General features: G+C 37.5%; 1 long non-coding RNA gene across 1 annotated transcript; it reads left to right on the top strand.

The window, feature by feature from the left end:
- Window positions 1–4,331: 4,331 nt before the first annotated feature.
- On the top strand, window positions 4,332–4,985 carry LOC116918313. Its single transcript, XR_006644086.1, has 3 exons — window positions 4,332–4,500; window positions 4,575–4,730; window positions 4,810–4,985. It is a non-coding gene; the product is annotated as an uncharacterized LOC116918313 (long non-coding RNA).
- The last annotated feature ends 580 nt before the right edge of the window (window positions 4,986–5,565 follow it).

Here is a 5,565-nt window from a genome sequence, read left to right as displayed (position 1 = left end):
GGCCTAAGCTTCAGCTTTTTGAAAGTTCTTACAACATTGTGTAAGTTTTTTCAGCAAAATGGAGTAAAGCAGAAAGTTATCCCAGTGAACGCCAAAATTTTAAGCTTTGGTGATCATAAAAATCCGTGAATAGCGCAGTTTTTCGGTCATCAACACCTGCTAAAATCATCTTTAAGTCGTCATTGTTTGATTTCAGGACAGAATAAAGAAATCCTAGTAGCGCCGTTAGGATGAATAAATACCGTTTAAAAGACGTCAGTGTGCTGTGTGGGGAATCTAAATTTGTTGAGTCTAGTAAAGGTGATGAGCCGAGGTGAAAAGAAGTAGGCTACACAAGACAACGAACAAAGCAAGTTTCTTAAAACTGGTAATCGTATACTAAAAGTAATGGATTGTGAAATCAAGTTAAATAAAAAAATAGACTGCAGAACAAGGAAACAAAAAAACGTGCGCCAGTCAAATTTTTAAATTCCTGGACGAATTGATAATTTTAAACACTGGTTACAATCAAGATAAAATTCAAGAGCGAAGATGAATATTGCATATTGTACTGCCTGCAATACCACATGCAGAATTGGAACCATTAACTGGATAGACACTGCAAAACCCCTAAACAGAAGGCTGCTTTTGATGGAACCGCCAAATCTTTTAAACAGAAAAAGTTGATGGAGAGATTTAGCCATAGGAGTAGCATAGTAGTATTGCCAATAATCGATACGACAACGGAATTGTCTCAATCCCAATTTCATCACTCACATGAATTATTGGATCTGACAAATTTCAAGGATAAATCTGCTGAAGGTCTAACGAAAGCAATAAATCATCTTCTCGAGGAACATGGAATTTACAAGAAATGTTAGTTGGCTTCTTCGCCGATACTACCAATTGTATGTTTTTAAATTAGAGTTTCCTTTCCCAACGCTTCATTCACATCATCGGAGTCGGGAGGTGACCACGCGCCTGAACCCGTAAGTGCCCCCTACGGCATCAGTCATTCACACATAACAATTTAATGCAGTAACTCATCTTAAATCTTTCTTACTAGGCCGTGCAGTACTGGACCACCAAAGGACGGTATTAGGACGTTCCTAAGCCACGTTCGTTTGGGGAAAAAATCATGTCTCTCACAAGACGTCTTATTTTGATCCATTTCTTTAATAGCCACGTTGCCACAATTAACAGAGTAGCGTTGGGTTCAACTTTATAAGAATTACATACACCACATGAAATAATAATCCAGAATTTCTTTTTTTAATACGTAGTGAATGGTTAAGAAGAAGAAGCTCAGTCTATGATGCGGGAGCCTAATGATCTAAACTCATATCAATTACGTTTCTCTTCTGGTATTTTGGTCAAAGAACGGAAAGTGTCGATGTTTTACTTCAACTACCCATTTTTACTTCAACAATTTATAACGTGAAGTGTTTTTCTTTCAACGGGACAATCATTCAAGGAAAACACGAATTCATTCAGACAAACGCTCGACAAGATACATGAGGATTAGGGTAATAAGTGATAGGGTATTTTTTAATTATATTTAAGCTTCAATTGGAATCGTAAGAATTTTTTCTTTAATAGGACAGATGACTGACTGAAGACGGTAATTCCCAAGTAATTACTTTTATTAAAATACTAAACTCAGGCGAACCAACCTTTCACACCTTTGTGTCAGAGGCGAAAGCAGCTGGCCTCTTTGCCACTGTGACAGCCAGGGAAGACTCGCTACCTCTGTAGATGTGCCAAATCGTGAAAGAGACTCAAGCACAAATAATTCTTCACTGGGTATGGCTAAGGTGGTTTCTTCCACTCAGTAATTCCTTATTATTTTTATTATTTCCTCTTCATTCTTAACTATTACTTTTTGTATTTGAAGTTTTAGTCAATAATTGAGTGAAATCTGTACCCTCAGAAACCCATTCAACTGGTAATAGTTGTTGTGTGCCATCCGATCCTGCAGATGCCTTAAATAAAACCATTGACAAAACTGATATACTCGAACACTACAGGCAGGATCCAACTCAGGCTCCAACTCAGTCGATCCCATCAACAGCAAATCCCGCAGCAAATGGCGGTTCCAAATCTCTACCTGCCCCAGCTATACCAACTGCGCGTTCAACCCCTGCCATCGAGCAAGTTGGTATTCTATTTAAATTTCAAAATGACCAGATCATTTTTCATTTTTCACCCTTGAAGGAAATTTTTTTAAGCTTAATAACGGAGAAGTAAGCATTGCTTACAATTATTTATTTATTTTAAAATAGTGTTGATTTTTGGTTTTCTTTTTCTAGTTAATTCGAATTATGACAGGATACAAGGCCACATGCCACTGCTTGTGAAGCTAAATAACGGAAAAGTAAGCATTGCTTATAATATTTCTATTTAGTTTAAATGATTGTTTATTGTCCATTTCTAGTTCAAATTATGACAAGCTACAAGGCTACTGCTCATGATTAAAGAAGCCTCATATTCGACACAACTACACAGAAAGGAAAACCCAGAGCAATACAATTTGGAACTGGAACATAAACGATCTTCTCCATCTCTTGAAGGCAGTCAAGTTCTATTGACACGTGTGATCCACTAACATTTGATTAAGAAATTGAACATGTGTGTTAAAGAAATGGCCAGACTTAATAATATGAACAAACAAGAAAGGTGATATATTGAGCATACAGTAAGTGTCTAGCTTGACTCTCCGGGTGAGCGTCTGCTTCCAGAATAAACAAGATAGAGATAGGGATTTAGTTTAACTTACAGTGTGCGCATAGTGACAACTAGCGGCGGTAGAGTAGAACGCTGTGGGTCCGGGCACTAAACAGTTTATTCGATTCAAAAACACTTACACTTACAAAAATTAAAGATGACCTGTCGAGTTCCACATCAGAAAAAGACTGAATTCGGAGGGTTTTGGAGGAACATTTTATACGGGAAAACAAGTTCAGGTTAATTTAACACACGGGGGAAGGTAGAGAATATTTTAATGTAAATTTAACACTAGGGTGTGAAAAGGTACCAGGTGAGGGTTTTCGGATAAGGTTTCCTTGGGAACCAAGGTCGTGAATCGGAGGTGTGAAATCGGCGGTGGAAAAAGTTTCGTGACTGGCCGTTCCTTACATAAGTATGATTCCAAGGAAATTGAACATACCATTAGGTAATTCTTGAATTTGAACGTAATAAACCTGTCAAATAAGGGACGAATGTAAAACGCAAAAAGAAAAACACAAAAATGAAAAACCGTATTGCAGATTACAAAGAAGATAGAGGCTCCCGCCTCTTTGGTTACAGATTTAATGCAGAAAAGGAAAATAGAATTACTAGAAAATATAAAATTTTTTAAACCTTTACATTGACATAAAGCAAATATCCAATGAAGAAAGAGAAAATACACCAGCACTGTCCGAAATCAAATGCTTCTTTAGCAGACATTGTTTTTATTTTATAGCCTCATTCACCAATATTTCCCCAAAAAATGCCCCGGCCCGAACGGTGATTGGTTATCAAGTTTTTAACTCGTTTGTAATAAAAAACTCTAACTAAACATTTTTCAACGATCTTTTGTTCCTCAGATTCCTGGTGTTACAAGGATTTGAAAAAAAACACCTCCTGAGGTCTGAAATATGCAAAATTTTGTCCGAACGGCCGTCCCAATGTTTCTGGTTCTTTCCTTCCACTCCCCCCCCCCTTATACCGAATATTTTCATTAACTAATTACGACTAAAGTTAGTCCAACACGGATAAGTTATATAAAAATGAAAAGCCCTTGCCAAGAGCTTTCGATAAATGTAAAAATTTTATCAAAATGGTGAAACCCAAATAACTCCATAAAGGATGTAGTTTTTTCGTTTTGTCGATCCAGTCGAGTCTCGCGCAAGACGGCGAAATAACTAAAAAATCATTAACTCCTTACGGGATTTTTTGGGTTTCAATATTTTGCATTAGATTTCACAAAAACCGAAAGCTCTTGGCAAGGGCTTTTTATTTTCATTAAATTTAGCTTCTTCCAAATCTTCGTTTATGTGTAATTTGGATTTATTAAGTTGGACGCGACAGCTTTACACAGTAAAAAATGGCTTGTCCACTTACCTACACTTATCAAGTGTACCGACATTAAGTGTAGGTTATGTGGGCATCGACCGCACTTTTAACAAGTTGGCTAGCCCACAAAAAAAAACATTTTTCGTGTACCTTTTTATACGTGTGCAACACACTTGTCAAAACCCTTTGTTATTTTTCGCGCCTCCTCCCTGTGCAACCCTCCCCAATATTACCCACAGGAGAATCATCTCCCTACCCTAGTTTTTCTAACTTACTCATAGCCGGAAAGTTGTTATTAAAATTTATCTGGCAATCACACCACGCGACAGGAAACTCTTCTGCCAGCCAGTGCCAGCCGCAATCAGTAGAGTAACGTGGTTTGGCGAAGTAGGTTGCTGTTCTGTGTGCTAATGCTGTTCGGTGTGCTACTGTTTTTGTGTGCTGGTGAAGGTGATTGTTGTTAAGGTTAGTTAATTTTAATTTAATTAGTAGCATGCATTTAGTTTGTTTTTTCTTTGCTGCCGGTTGAATGGTTAAAGGTTCCTGTTTATTCTGTAACCACCAGAGGAAAAATTCATGAATACATGGAAAAGACGTTCGAATTCCGTGATAGAGAGAGCACATTTAGATTTACGTCAGCGAGTGAAATTCTTTTGGAATATCCCCGGTTTATTGATGTTGAAGAAGGATCGCTGGTAATTATCTTTATAAATATTCTAGTTAATGATGTCATTGTACGTACAACATAATCGCATATTCTTTTTCCGTCAACAGATTCTTCTTGACTTTCATCGTTCGTATCCGGACACGCATTATTGTAAGGAATGCACCAGCTCACTCTTTCTTGGAAAAATATCCTCCCTCTCATTCCTGGAAACAAGTCATTTACCTTTCCATCCTTTCATTACGCTCACCTTGCGTTGGTGATCGCGTTGACTTTGTTTGTCGTATAAAACTCCATCAATTGTAATTCTTCGTTAGTCAACGCTTGGCTGTTCACCCAGTCTAGTGTTGATTCACCCCTTCGCGAGGCAAGTGTCAGGTCGTTTATTTGACCTGCTACTGGCTTGCTCGTTCCCCGTTTAAACTTGTCTTATTTGTGTCTTTGTTGTGCTTGACGCTGGCTATACGGCTACGGCCTGTATTTATGCCTCCAATCGTTTGAGACATTCATCGACTTGTTTGAATCATGTTAACTTACGGGAATATACCATCGAATGAAGTCTGCAGCTTCCCTTAATCGAGTAAAAGCTATTTACTTAAAGATGAAGTAAGTAGGGGTTTTACATTATTCATTACAAATGCGCTTCTTTAAACGTTTTTCTAGGGGAGACTGGAGTAAGCCGGGACGGTTTTCGTTTTCCTCCTATATCTCCCAAACTAATAAATAAATTAATTTAATATTTTGTTTTTATGTATTCCATACGGTAATGTACCCCCCATATTTTTTATATAATTTAATAATAAACCAGTTTCCCATATAAGACCTTTAAAGTTTTCTTAGATTTGTGGGAGGAGCCTATTTTGAGG

Source organism: Daphnia magna, linkage group LG3 (assembly GCF_020631705.1).
Source record: "Daphnia magna isolate NIES linkage group LG3, ASM2063170v1.1, whole genome shotgun sequence".
Classification (NCBI taxonomy): Eukaryota; Metazoa; Arthropoda; class Branchiopoda; order Diplostraca; family Daphniidae; genus Daphnia; species Daphnia magna.
Note: the sequence above shows the minus strand (reverse complement) of the source record. Positions and strands in the feature narration are given on the sequence as shown.